Source organism: Cebus imitator, unplaced genomic scaffold (assembly GCF_001604975.1).
Source record: "Cebus imitator isolate Cc_AM_T3 unplaced genomic scaffold, Cebus_imitator-1.0 Scaffold126, whole genome shotgun sequence".
NCBI lineage: Eukaryota > Metazoa > Chordata > Mammalia > Primates > Cebidae > Cebus > Cebus imitator.
The window spans coordinates 145,698-160,465 of NW_016107441.1; positions in this window are offsets into that span (position 1 = coordinate 145,698).

The window sequence follows — 14,768 nt, forward strand, 5'->3', positions numbered from 1 at the left end:
GGGATATAAAAAATGACAGTAGAGCATTTTGTTAATCAAAAATTAAAACGTTGGAAAAATGATGGTGACAGTTCAGAAAACACAGAAATCAGGTTTAAGGGGCTTCCACTGGCTAAAAGCCATTTTCTAAATTAAGATTGTATAATTCCTTATTGAAATAAATAATAGCAGAAAAGCAAAACCTCTTCCTTATAGTAGAAACCTAAAGAATAAATTCAGAAGGAATGATTGAATTAGAAAAGCACTATTTGACAATCATCATAAGATCATTTATTTAGACAAGAATCATCAATGACTACTAAAAGTAGTGGAAGCAACATTTGAGGAAAAGGTGTATTAATCTAGTCTTAGAGCATCTCCCTTCAAGATGCTTATTAATCACAAAGGTAAAGCAACATCTTATAGCAGAGAGATTTTGAATATATAACTTTCAAAAAATAATCAAAATTAACATTGGTGGAAATGGGACAATTTAGTACCATATACCTCCTGATAGAATCTACTAAAAACATCACCAATTCTGTATTATTTCATTTACAAATACTGTATATACCTTGAATATACTCATTAGAAAAATCTGACTATCCCAAATTAAAAGCTGGTGAACACATCATCTAGCCCACATTCATTAAAAATGTCAAAGACTAATGAATTGTCCAAGATTAAAGAAGATTAACATTACATGAGAGAACAAAATAGTGAGTAATCTTGGATTGAATTCTGAACCTTTCTTTTTTTAATCATACAGAGTATATTCTTCAATCACCATGAATTTCATTAGAAATACATTAGAAAAAATATCTAGAAAATTCTCAAACATTTGTAATTTAAGCAACATGCTTCTAAATCATCCATGGAACAATGAAGAAATTATAATGAAAATTAGAAAATCTTTTGAACTAAATAATGCAAAGTACAACAGGTCATATCCTGAAATACTTCTAAAGCAATGTTTACAGGGAAATTAATAGCTTTAAATATTTATATCACAAAAATGAAGAAAAGTTTAGAATCAAAAAACTAAGTTTCCACTCTAAGAAGCTAGACAAAGGTGCACATATTAAAGCCAAAATCAATAGTAGGAAAAAAGAAAAAAAAAACTATAAAAATGAAATCAGAAACAATGAAATAAAGATTAGGCAAACAACTGGAAAAATAACAACATGCAGAGTTTAGTACATTAAAGGTAAAACTACTAATATCATAGTGATAAATAAGATATTACAGACCTCATAATCATAAAAGGTAAATTTAACAACATAGTGAAACAGTCAAATCTCCTGAAAAATGCAACTTACCAAAACTGACTAAAGACGAAAAAAATTCTGAACAGCCCTTTATCAATTTTACAAATTGAATTCATTATCAAGAACCTGTCCACAATGCAAATTCCAGGCCTGGATGGTTTCACTGAGAAATTAATCCAAACATTAAAAAATAAATACTAATAACATTTCAAAAATTAGAGAAGGAAACACGTGCCCATTTTCATTTTATAATGTCAGCATTAACTAACAACAACCAGACAGAGACATTATAAGAAATGAAAACTGTAGACTAATATCTGTCTTAAACATTGGCCAAAAACAAACAAGTAAACAAAAAGTAAATATGAACAAATAAAATCCAGAAATATATGAAAAGGACAATACATCATGACCAAATGCATTTTATCCCAGAAATGCAAGGTTGATTAAGTGTCAGTGTAATTCACCATATTAACAAAATGAGATTAGCTATACAATTTATATTAATTAAAATGAAGAAAAGCATTTAATAATATTCAGCCCTCACTTATAAGGAAAGTTCTCAGCGAACAAAGAATAAAAGGAAATTTCTTCAAATCAATAAACATAGTTTTCAAAACTACAGTTAGCATCACACTTAATAGGATAAAATGTAATGGTTTTTTCTAAGATCAGGAATGAGCAAAGGATATCTGTCCTCATCATTTCTATTCCAGGGATTTTAACCAGTGGAGGAAAACCAGAAAAGGAAAAATACATGTCACCTAAAATAATATAAATAAGAATATCCACGGCCGCATTATTCATTATTGCCAAATTCTGGACATGATCCAGCAGTCTATTCATAGCAGAATGAGACAAACAATAGTGCTGTAGAGTGGAACAAACTACTCAACCATATAAATACATGTCAATGTATTGAATATAGCAAAGGCAGCCAAACATTGTGTACGCCTATTTATACGAAGTTCTTGGAGAGCAAAAATTAGTGTATAGAGGTAAAATTCAGAACATGGGTTGCCTCTTTGGAGGAATTCAAGAGAAAGAGCCACAAATAAACTTTCTAGAATAATGAAAATATTCCATACCTCCAAACCTTGGTAGGAGTGTGGTTACAGGATTATATACATTTGTCAACACTCACCTAATCGTACACCTAAGATCTCTGGTTTCCACTGTACGGAAATTTATTTCAACGATTTTCAAAAGAATCGTAGACAAAAATTGAAAAATAGTAGTACGGGTTTGGAAACAACCTTTTAAAGGTGTAAGGCTTGAACAATGACTAATGTTGAGGAATTGAAAATAGAATCACAGAATCAAAACGGCAGAGTGAAATAGTGAGACCCCAGGAGTGCCTTCCTGGGAGGAATGTATTAGCAGCCCATCACTCATCCTGGCTGTCCACCACTTGATGTTTTTAGCAATGGACAGATAAGTCTGTGCCCCTTCAACACTGAGCCTGACCCCACCCCTGGGCCATCAGGAATTCTCCTAGGAAGCCACTGGGCCTCCGTTGTTCCACTTGGCAGCCCTCAGGCTACATGCCCACCTCTCCAGTTTTGAACATCTGCTGTCTGGTTCGCCATGATGATAAGACAGAACCAAGAAAGGAAAGGTATGTTTATGCGTCTGATTACCACTAAAGAGGTGTTTAAAAATGTGTCATGAGAAGAAGCTCCCTAAAGACATTCTGATGAGATGGGAATGGGGTTGAGGAGAATGGTGATGATGGCAGTGAGGTTCTTCATTAAACTGAAGAAAAGTAGTAAAAAATTTGAAATGGGGCAAATGGTGAGATTATGGGAGTCCTGTTAGAAACAGGCTGATTGACAACTGAAGATTAAAGTGCACCAATTCATAATTAGAAGATAGCAAAGCAGTCCTCAGCTCCTTTATTTCTGTGCAGCGATTACATCAGGGACAATGAAACGTAACAGTTCAATAAAACTTGGATATGATGCTGATGGAAACAAAATGTAAAGCCTTCTTTTGGCAAGAAATTGGGATCTCTGGGACCTAAGATTTTGTTTTGGCTTTATCAATATGCTCTTTGGATCATGACACTCAATCTCTTTTCCCCCTGCACTTGCTAAGAAAAATGAAGTCGTAAATGCTCTTTCAACCTTTTCGATGATACCAATATATTGTGATGATAAATTTAATTAATACAACATTATCCAAGTTGAGCAATTTGTAAGAAAACTGCCAAATAATACACAGTGTAAAAAGCCTATGTTTTTTTTTTTAATTACATGAGAAATTAAAGAATCAAATGAAGATTTATCTTTAGGGAAAAAAATGAAAAGCTAGACAGAAAAGTGTTTATAATACACATCTCAAAACATGGAAGACAAAAAAGTCCCTGCCAATTCAGCTATTTATTTGAACACCTTAGTTCTTCACTAAAAATAATGACATTTAATGTCAACTGACATTATGTTGACTGAATAGTAGAATGCATTTATGCTGTTCCGTCAAGAGAATTTGAAAGTATAAATGATGACAAGAATGTATTCTTTTTTCTGATGTTTGTTCTGTGTCTCACTAATCCTCATTTTGATAGATTGGTTGTTTTACCCCTGGTTCTTTCTAATTGTTTATTTTTTTTCCTGCTCTGTTTTATAAGCAGGTGAGAAAGTCTGTCTCTATTCTCAAGAAGGAAAGTCGATCAGTTCCAAGCGGTTAGGCATGGGCAGGGCAGGAGAGGGCTCTTCCCCCAACCACTAGAAAAATCAGGGAATGGTTTGGCGATTACCAGATTGCCTCTCTAAAAGTGACAAATTGGCAGTGGAGCCAGGAAGGGGCCATTTTCTGACGGTATACACCTGTTAATGTTAAAGTGTTAATTACAGGCTGTCTCCAGGAAGAAGAAACTTCCTGGGCATGCACATTAAGACACAAAAATATGATCTTCTGGGTACTGCTCCACTGAAAAAGGAAAAAAAGCCTCTGGTATGCCTGCGTACAGCTTCCTAAAACATGACACGTTCTCACTTCCCAGGGGTAAAGAGGGCAGTGTGCGTGCAGGCAGCCCACCCTAAGGGAAGAATCATGGGAAAGAGGGAGCCTATAGAAGTCCTAAATCACGGTGAAACAGGGCACTTGATCTCTCGTTAGCCCTCACATGCCCTCTTGACTCTCTTCATAGTGAACTTTCCTTTCTTTCCTGTTCTGAGGTCTTTTAAATAAACTGCCACTCCAGCTCTGAAACTGGCCTTGGTCTCTTTTTCTGCTTATGTCCCTCAGTCAAATTCTTTCTTCCGAGGAGGCAAGAATTGAAGCTGCTGCAGATGCATACAGATTTGCTGCAGGTAACTCGGGGTAGCTTGGATCTCTCCCACCTCTAACAGATCTGTACTAGCTAATAAAATCAACTCCCATAGTGCTAGGTCCTTTGTGTAATCCTGGCCTCAGTACTCTGCAAACAATATTCTGAGACTTTCTGGTGAAGATTTACAATTATTGCATGTAAAACATTGATTGGAAAATATTGCAGAATACATTTTACAAATTATATTTTATAAAATTATACAGATTATTATACCAGTAACTTCAAGCAAATAATTCCCTGGTAGTGGAGTTTTTTCATACAAAGCTGGCTAGGTTCAAAATATCAATTCCACATATTGGGACATCTACTTGAGTTCCACAGTGGTATGTCAAAATGACACAGTATCATAGAAGAATGAGAGAAGATATATTCAAGCCTCCTTACCTTCCAGAGGTCATCACGAACATAGGTTCACAGGCAGTCTTGCACTTCTTTCCATTGTGCAGGTGGCACTCCTTTATCCAAGGGCTTGAGGCCTTTTTCTAATCCCCAAGCTCAGGGCATCAACCACATCCGTCAGAAATGTTGCATGCAAAATTTTAAAACCACAGCTCACTATGAGCTATCAAGAACCAAATGGAAAGTAACTATAATCCTACAAAAATGAGAACAGGTTATTTGTTGAAAATGAAAAACTATATTACCTAGTTTGAAATAGCCTTTGACACAAGCAAAGCAATTATTGAATGGTTAAGAAAAATAGCTGTTTCCCCAGAAGAGAAGCATTCAGTGTGCATGGTAAGAGGAGGGCAATCCAGTTGGAAAAGAAACAAAGAGAAAGCAGGGCCCTTGTCTCAAAGCCTCTCCAAAGCACCTTCTCCCCAGCTGGTTCATGGGTCCTCTGAGTTCTCATAAGCAGAAGAGCGAGAGTCAGGAGAAGTGTTCACCTTGTGCCTTCCAGTGACTGCAGGGCAAAGAAGCAGAAGGACCCACATGGATGGCTTCATTTCCTGTCCTTGGTTTCCTGTCAGCTCACTTCTAGGCTGCAACAGTAGGATATAGCTACAAAAAACCAGACAATAGTCAAAGAGAAGTAGAAATGTCCGAAGGGCCATTACAATATTCTAATGATTCTATATTTGGATGATAACATTACTATACCACATAATATCACATCTTTATTTTCTGTCCAAGTTATATTGACTGTGGTCAGATATGCTGAGCACATCAAGGGCTAATACTTCTAATTAGAGTAACTATCAATTGTCCCATGGGTATTACCTTCCCACATGGTATGATGGCAAGTGCCTTGGGGAGGTCCCACAGCCCCTAAATGGCCAACACTACAAGTTGGCTAATATCCAACATACAGAATGGTGATTTAACAAGTAATTATATGTTTGATCACTGTTAAAATTCAAACATGTCAGGGTGGGCCTAGCCTGTTCATGGCATGTTTCCTGTTGTGGGAATGAGAGCAGGTGTTGCTAACAGAGACTATTAGACGCCTGCTCAGCATACACCCGCCTACCTTTTTTCAGTAACAAAATTGCATTTCCCAGAATCCTTTTTCATGCACAATAGTTCTAGCCAATGAGAAATTGGTGGGGTGGGGAAGGGGATTTGGAAGTGGAACTAATATATTTTGCAGATGCCAGGGGGAAAAGATAGAAAAGGGTGGGTTGGGGGTTCTGCTCTGGAGCTCCAACCCTAGATGGCAACTTCCAGATATGTGAGAAAAAATTATTTTAAACTCATCTTTTTATGGCTGCCTAGTGTTCCATGGAGCTGGAGGCCATTATCCCAACTAAAATTAGACAGAAACAGAAAATCAAATACTGTACGTTGTCACTTATAAGTGGGAGTGAACAATGGGTATACATGAATGAAAGACAAAATAAATAGATGTAAAGATAAAAATAATAGACCCTGGGGACTCTAAAATGGGGGGGTGGGGGTGAAGGTTGAAAACGTACATGAAGGGTACAGTATTTACTATTCAGGAGACAGGAGCAGTAGAAGCCCAAACCCATTATGCAATATTTTTATGTAACAAACCTGCCTATGTGGCCTTTGAATATAACATTTTTTTAAAAACCTCATCTTTTTAGCTACTCTTGGGGTTTTTACTATTTGCAAATTAACATAATTTCTAACTCAAGCAGTGGGAGTACACGTACCTGAAATGTTTTCAAAATTGAAACCAGAACCTATGGTGCAATATAATTTGACAATTACGGCATTTTCATGTTAAGACTCACAAATAATCTGAATGGAATGGTTCACACAGGAAAGAATGAGAAAAGGAAAAGGTTATAGATGAGGTGGCTGTGGCAGTAGGTGAGAGGAAGTCGTGGGAGCAGAGAAAGGAGCACAGTGGTGAGGCTGAGGTTCCAAGCAAATGCTACCTGCTTCACAGGCAAGCAGTCTTGCAAGGCAGGTGCAAAATGACATTTGGATCCTTTTTGTTTTCCTGATCATAGGACATTCTACCATCTCACACACACACACAATATCCCCATTTCTTGGAGTCTGCGGGTGTCAATATATAACAACCCTTTTCCTTACCTGTATTGCAGAACCACTTGAAAAATAAAACAATAAAACAGAATGAGACCAAAATATTGCCTTCATCATTCATAAAGCAGGTGGAAGATGTGACTCAGAGTGAGGGCAGGTGGGCTTACTAGGTCACTGGCTGAGGAGAGAATCACAAGCCTCCCCTCACAGCTTCGCATATTGGTTAGAGCAGAAAAAAAACACATGCTCAGTAGAGACAAGCAAGCCCATGAGAAAGACTGAGCACACGGTGCACACATATGAAACGTTCAGCTACATCTCACTTGGCTTGCCTCTGACAACATGTCAGCAATGAAGTGATTATTTTAAAGATAACTGCTTAGTTCATTTTTGTTCCTGGCTTCTTTCCATTTCCTATGGGGCTGATGTTGGACTTTATTTTGAATCCTGGAATCTACGTAATACACTATTAGGGCTACAGGAGATTTTGATGATGATCGAATTTAATTTTTATTTTACGAGTCAACAACCTGCATCAGAAAGTAGTGAAGTGAATTGCTCAGGGTCGCACCTGGTGAGTACCAGAATTTGAATTATAACTCAGAGTAGCCTCTGTCCATTGCCTCTGTGTCATAACAATGACCGATTTCTCCCGCTCTGTGTTATAAGTACCACCATAAGGAATCCATACTTACCAGTGACTAAATGCGTTGTGTCCAAACCTCGCTATAGCTACTGAAGGTCAACAACATATGACATAAAGTCTTAGGAGACAGCATTCAATACCCAAAGGAAGGTCTCCCACAGACAGTTGCTCATTGATCTAAAACTTCCAAAAAATGGCAAAGAGTCTACCAATTACCATATGATGAGAAACATATCCTGCTAAATATAGGAACACAGTTATCTTCAAAGCAGGTGATTCTAATACTCGTTTAGTGGGTTTCTCTCTGCTGCACAATTTTGCTTCTCTAAAGTCATTCCAACCCTATAGGTTATTTGAGAACTTAATTTTTACATCCTTTCTTAGAACTTTATCTTCTGTAATAACTGTCATTCATTTAAGTGCTAGAATATCAAGATGATATAAGCTTCTCCCTTGAAAGAACAAAAATGTCGAAATTAGTATGAAAGAAGTTAAATTAAAATACTCACTTGGTTGTGTACCAGTTGAGAGGGGCAATGAAAGAATACATTGCTTATAGGAAATTTAAAAATTAGGTGGCTCTGCTTCTGCATATTACCATGCCCTATAATCCTAAGCAATGTCAGTGATAAAACCCCTTTCTCACTATGCCCACTTTGTACTCCACTGCCTGGACTGTTGATTCTGAGGTTTTTACAACCAGAGAACCACCATTTGCTGAATTGAATAGTCAGCAGGTTATTTGCAGAGCCCCAGGTTTGAGAAAATTGTTGAACAGAATCAGTTAACAGCCCTTTCTAGAGATCAGGAGATCAATATCGATGCTTTGAGGAAAATGTCTCCTTTCTTAGATCCCATGACGTAGAAACTTTGCAAGTCAGGAGCTACTGATAACTGTCTTTCTCATCATGTAAGAAGGACCTGCCTGGAGACAAAGCTATCACAGAGATAAGCAGAGTGAAGACATGATTGGCAGATGCCTGGGGATGAGACCATTTACGATATTGAGGAAAAAAAAAACTTAGCTTTTTTTCTTTTTCTTTTTTATTTTTTTGAGATGGAGTTTCACTCTTGTTGCCCAGGCTGGAGTGCAATGGTGCATTCTCAGCTCACTGCAACCTCTGCCTCCTGGGTTCAAGCGATTCTCCTGTCTCAGCCTCCCAGGTAGCTGGGATTACAGGCACGTGCCACCACACCTGGATAATTTTTTGTATTTTTAGTAGAGACAGGGTTTCACCATGTTGGCCAGGTGGGTCTTGATCTCTTGACCTCATGATCCACCCACCTCAGCCTCCCAAAGTGCTGGGATTACAGGCGTGAGCCACTGTGCCTGGCCAAAAACCTTATCTTTTATAATTTAGTTTAAACTTTTAAACTTTTGAATTCTGTAATTTACAACTAAATATCTACTAATCCATCAAATATGCATATTTCCTATTCCTCCTTCTATTGTGAAATGTCATTCTCCTCCACACTTCCAGCCTTTGATTCTAGTTCAAAATGTGCATATTCTATGAAGTCTCCCATGTTTCTGAGCTTCCACTGAACTCTATGTGTGCTTTCTCACCATATCACAACATGCTTTCTATCATCATCTCCTACCTAAACTATCCTGGATGATAATATTAAGTGTTAAAATATCCATAAAATACATTGACAACTACGCACATATTGATGGGCCACACAATGCTGTGTAAACACAGCAGATATTTTAACCCTTGTCTAGCACATGAGCAGCATCTACTTTTAGTTGAAATTATATTTTCTCCCTGGTTCTTCATGACACTTTCTCTTCTCAAACTAAAATCTGGTCAATCTTTTTTCTTTCAAAATCCTTTTGTTGCTCCTCTAGGATGCAGTGAAAGCCTCCTTCCTAGCTGGTGCAGTGATGTGCACCCACGGCCCATCATGCCAGTGGTTCTGGTCTCCACCTTCTCCACTGCAGCTGAGTGCGAGCCTCCTAAACCTTCAGGACCCTCACCGCCCCGCTCACCACCATGTCCCCATCACTCAGCATGCTTCCTCTCAAACATTAGGCATCCGTAGTTATTTGTGGAATAAATGAGTAAAATAAGCAAAACTGCATGCCATACTTCCTTCTGGACGCTTTCCTGATCCTGCTCCCCTGGGTCTTTCCGTTACTAATCAGCAAGCTCTTCTGCGGCCACACCCACCTGCCTGCTGCCCGACCTCACCGTGCTGGCTCATCCTTCCTTTGAATCCCCTCTACCCAGAAAGTTCCTGCCATTATTTTTATCTCACTCCTTATCTCTTTTAAGAATGGTCTTTAAGTTTTTCCTGACCTCTCCCCTACTTCATCATCTGGGTTCAATCTTCTTCTGATCTCCAAAAGTACCTCCTAGAACCCTTTGTCCTAGTATCAACTGTACTGTATTATGAACATCTGAGCACTGGCCTGACTCTCCTAGTGGACCATGAGAACTCCTAAGGGAGGAAAGCCAACATTGCCCACTGTTGTCTCCAACACATTAAGACACCTTTCAATGCCAAGGTCTAAGTTTTAAGAGGAAATAACTTATGGACAGCACAAGACTGAGATTCTATGTTTCGATGAGGACAATATAAATTATTTATGTTCCTTACTATACTTTCAATATTTAATACCTTGGCATTGGTATCAATCCATTAAAAAATATCTTACATATAGTACAGGTTGAGCATCACTAATCTAAAAATGCAAAATCCAAAATGCTTCAAAATACAAACATTTTGAGCATGGACATGAGACAGTGATACTATTGCTATGTGATGGTTCAATGTGCACAAAATGTTTCATGCACAAAATTATTTAACATATTGTATAAAATTACATTCAGGCTATAAATGCAGGATGCATATGAGACATATATGAATTTTATGTTCAGACTTGGTTATCATCCTTAAGATATCTCATTATGTATATGCAAATAGTCCCAAATCTGAAAAAAATCTGAAATCTGAAACACTCTGGTCACAAGTATTTTGAATAAGGGATACTCAGCCTGCAATCATGTCATAACACTGTTATTGAATACATCTATTTGCATTGTCGTTCAAGCTGCATCCCTGAAAAGGAGAAAGAAAGAAAAAAATATTGCTACAAAGTAGGTTGTTTATCTATAAAATAGATGTGAGTTGCATAACCATGAATCATAATTTAAACTGTCTTCATGTTTGACCATATGGCACTGTGGTAGATTGTTTGCAAAATGCCTACTGTAATTACTTCCCTGTCTCCCTGCACTTCCGTAGTGGCCCCACCCCTCTCTGCACTGGGACTTGCTCATGTGACTTGTGTTGAACAAGGAACTAGAACAAATGTGGCAAACTCGGAGGCTGGAAAAGCGCTTGTGCCCTGGATCCTGTTTTCTCATGCTGCCAAGGATCATGCTGTCATCATATAAGAACCCTGTACTAGCTTGATGAAAAAGACAGGACACTTTAAGAAGTAAAGTGAGTCAATCAGCTAAGAGCCCCCATCATACCCCTTAGACTAGTCAGCCCCCAAGGACCAGACATGAGTGAGGACTTCCTAGATCACTGATCCTGGCTGAGTCTGTTCAGAAGAGAATAACTTCCTGGCTTATCCCTACAGTCATGAGAAATAATCAATATTTATTATTTCTAACTGCTGAGTTTGAAAATGGTTTTGTTGTTCAGCAAACACTAAGTGATAAGAGTTGCAGGACTTGAATAATTGTGCTATTTCCATAAAATACAAACTCATACCAGAAAATCAGTTGAAGTAACTGAACTAAATAGGTGTTTTTATTTCAAAACTAAGTAGTCTTAGACTTGAAATCTATGTACCTATGCCTTATACTTAAAATTGATTTATTAACTCAACAAAAATTCCTGAATGCCTACTTCATATGCCCAGTACAGATGTAGCTTTCATCTGTTAAAAATGTTCAAATGAATGCACCTAATTACGAGAGTCTTATCTTCCAATTCAAGATTCATCTTGTGTTCAGAATGAGCCTTAAACATAGAGCATGAAGAAGAGGTCCCAGCAAGGAAGACATGGTATTCAAAAAGACTGCAGTAAAATTTCTAGACAAGCTCAGAAAGAAAAACAAAGAAAAAATAATTTGCCTCAGTCTCAAAACAAAATAGGAAATAAATATTTTTCCCACTAGCAACTTCAGAAACAAATGGAAGAATGAACCGTATATTGGAAGAGAGTGGGATATAAATGACAGCTCTTTTCTTAAAGTCAGTAGGAGCTTTCTGGTGATGTGAAGTCTGAAGGTAAGAGGAAGGCACCTGGGCTCGTTCCCTATCAAGCCTCTCCTGGATATAGTCGGGGCATATATGCTGCAAAATAGTTTGGAAAATTATTCTCAATTATCCTTTCATTCTCTAGGTCCCTCCAAAAGGAAGGTGCTCCTTCCCATCTCCAAAGATATCATTGTTTTAGCGTTGATCTAGGATTGTGCACGAATTAATTAAGAGCAGAAATCCATGGTTGAGACTCATAAAATGCAAGAAATGACTTGCTTTCTATCGAGAAAGACAGAACAATAAACTGACAGGAAGAGGGAGCCATAAAAGTCATCAAAGGGCAGTGTCTGCAATTGAGGAGAAACTCTCTGTCCCAGGGGACATGTGTTGCAGGGAAGGGTGAGCTGGAGCCACACGGGCTGTGGTTTATATGAAAATACTTATTAGACAATTGAGTCAATGAAACGGTCTTGACATGCTATGGAGTGCTTTGCTCTGGGCCTCGCCTTCTAGCAGAAGTTCACATTGGCCTTATAGTCACTACAGCATGACTTTCACAGAGTGAGAACGCAGTGAAACAAGTCAGATTCCTGCATGTTCTGTGTGTGCCTTCTGGTGAACCTGCACATGCTCATGAAGCTATGGCTATAAAGATAAAGCATATTATATCTATACACACCAGGCACACATATATGTTATGCATAGCATATAATGTAAATGGATTGAGAGATTGAGTCAAGTTTGTGAAGCCTAGATATGGTTCAAAATAGGTTCCTTTCCACCAGAGTTTAAGGTGATTCATTAGACAGACTTCAAAAAAAAGGCTAATTTACTAAACAAAGTATTTGTTAAATACTCCTAAGGGGCAAGCACTGTCTATGTACAAAGCACGCAGTGATGATGGGAAACAATGTCTCTGATCTTATGCAACCCCCTGTCTAGGGAGAAGTAGGTAATTACTAATCACAGAAATAAGAGCACAATCACTGCAGCCATCAGCACTCAAATAAGAAAGGTGTCATAAACACACATAGTAGAAGTGTTTAACCTACCCTGGGAGATCAGCAAAGACCTCCTCAAAGAAATTACCTTGGAAGTGTAAACTGTACCATGAGAATCAATTTCCTAAGTGAAACAGGGTTTGTCTAAGAGGAGAGGGGTCCAGAGCTGGGGGACTGCATGTTTAGGAGCCTTGTGAGGGACAAGATAGAGTTTTGAAGTAGTGAAAGATCAATTCAGAACACAACACAGAGAGTAATGTGGGATGGGAGCACGGAGGTGGGGAGAGGACAGGCTAGCTGAGGCTTAGTAAAGCCATGGTAAAGATTCTGGCTGGCAGCCAATGAAGACTTTATAAAAAGTGAACTTAAACAGATTTGATGTTTGAAAAGAATGCTGGCTGCAATGCAGGGGACAAATTGGAGAGGATTCAAAACCAGTACCAAAAGAACAATTAGAGGGTCCCCTAGGAAACAGGTGAGGGAAAAACATAGCTTGTACTAGCAAAAAGGTGAAGAAAGTGGGATTTTAATAAATTTAGAATTTACTTAGAGATAAACAGTTTCTTCCTCGTTTTATTTTTCCAAACACTGAGACTTCAGAATATGCCTTTCTTTGTTGATAAGATTTATGTGACTGTCCTTGATGGTGCAAATTCAGAGGCACCTACCTAATGTCAAACTCTCTGTTATATCATCATTTTCCAAACTATATTTCACTCAGCAACTGTGTACCACAAAATACACGCATCATTAAAACAGCCTAGGTGATACAACCATTGGGAAACTGCACAGTAAATCCCCCTTATACGTATACAGACAGCTTCAAGGTATCCTTCAGTAAAGTAAAATGCATTTGATCCAAAACCAGTTGTCTTTTATTTGGTTGGTTTGTTTTGGAAACTTTCATTATCCTTTGTGAAAACCCATGAATACAGTTTTGAAAATAGCACCATCATTTATCTCAAGTTCAACGAGATTGTGATTTAAAGCCTTAATTGCTACCCACTCTTTCTTAAAACTTCTTCAATAACACAAAAGGTTTACAAATGACCCTCAGAACTGTGAGAACTGGGGATTCACAACTTCTTTGGAGGGTGAATTGATGATAGCTAGCTTCGTTGTTTCACTTTTTTTTCTCCAAATACAACACTGAAGTTCCTTTTCCTGAGGAAAAAAACACACACACACCTTACCCTTTCATAACTAGTTTTCAACTGTAACACTTGCTGTGTTAGTGAGCCCAGCACTTGTTAGGCTATTGGCTGTGAGCTTGTCTGTTTCACAGTGAATTTTCCACTAACAGTATCACTAATAAACTCACTTTTGATTTTCACTCCAACATCTCCAACTTTGTAAAATGAATAAAAAAATTACTGAAGGGAAATAAAAAGATTTCAAGCTATAGGGAAAAATACAACATTAAAATATTTTTTTTCTCATCTTCAAAAGTGAAATTTTTTAAAAAGATAAAATACCTATTTTGGAGCATGTTAAAGCTATTTACCCCAGGCAGCACAAAGAGATTTTCAGACATTATTTCTTCAATTTTTACAGGCCTTAACTGAAAAAAAAGATTTTTTCCCCCAAGTGGGGAGATACAGGAATACAGGCTTCTTCTCTAAAAATGTAGTTTATAGAAATTGTTTACAAAAAGTACTATTCTTTTCTTCCAGCAGCATTGTCTATTGACAATATTCCTTTGCAAATGGACTTATTTTCTTTATCCCATTTCAGAAAGCACCACCACAACAAAGGAGCTAAACATATACATCGCCTTATTAGAACTGCCATTTCCTAATTCTCAATATCAGCTCCCATTTTCTGGTGCTGAGCAGTCTTTCAAGAAACACTTAGTG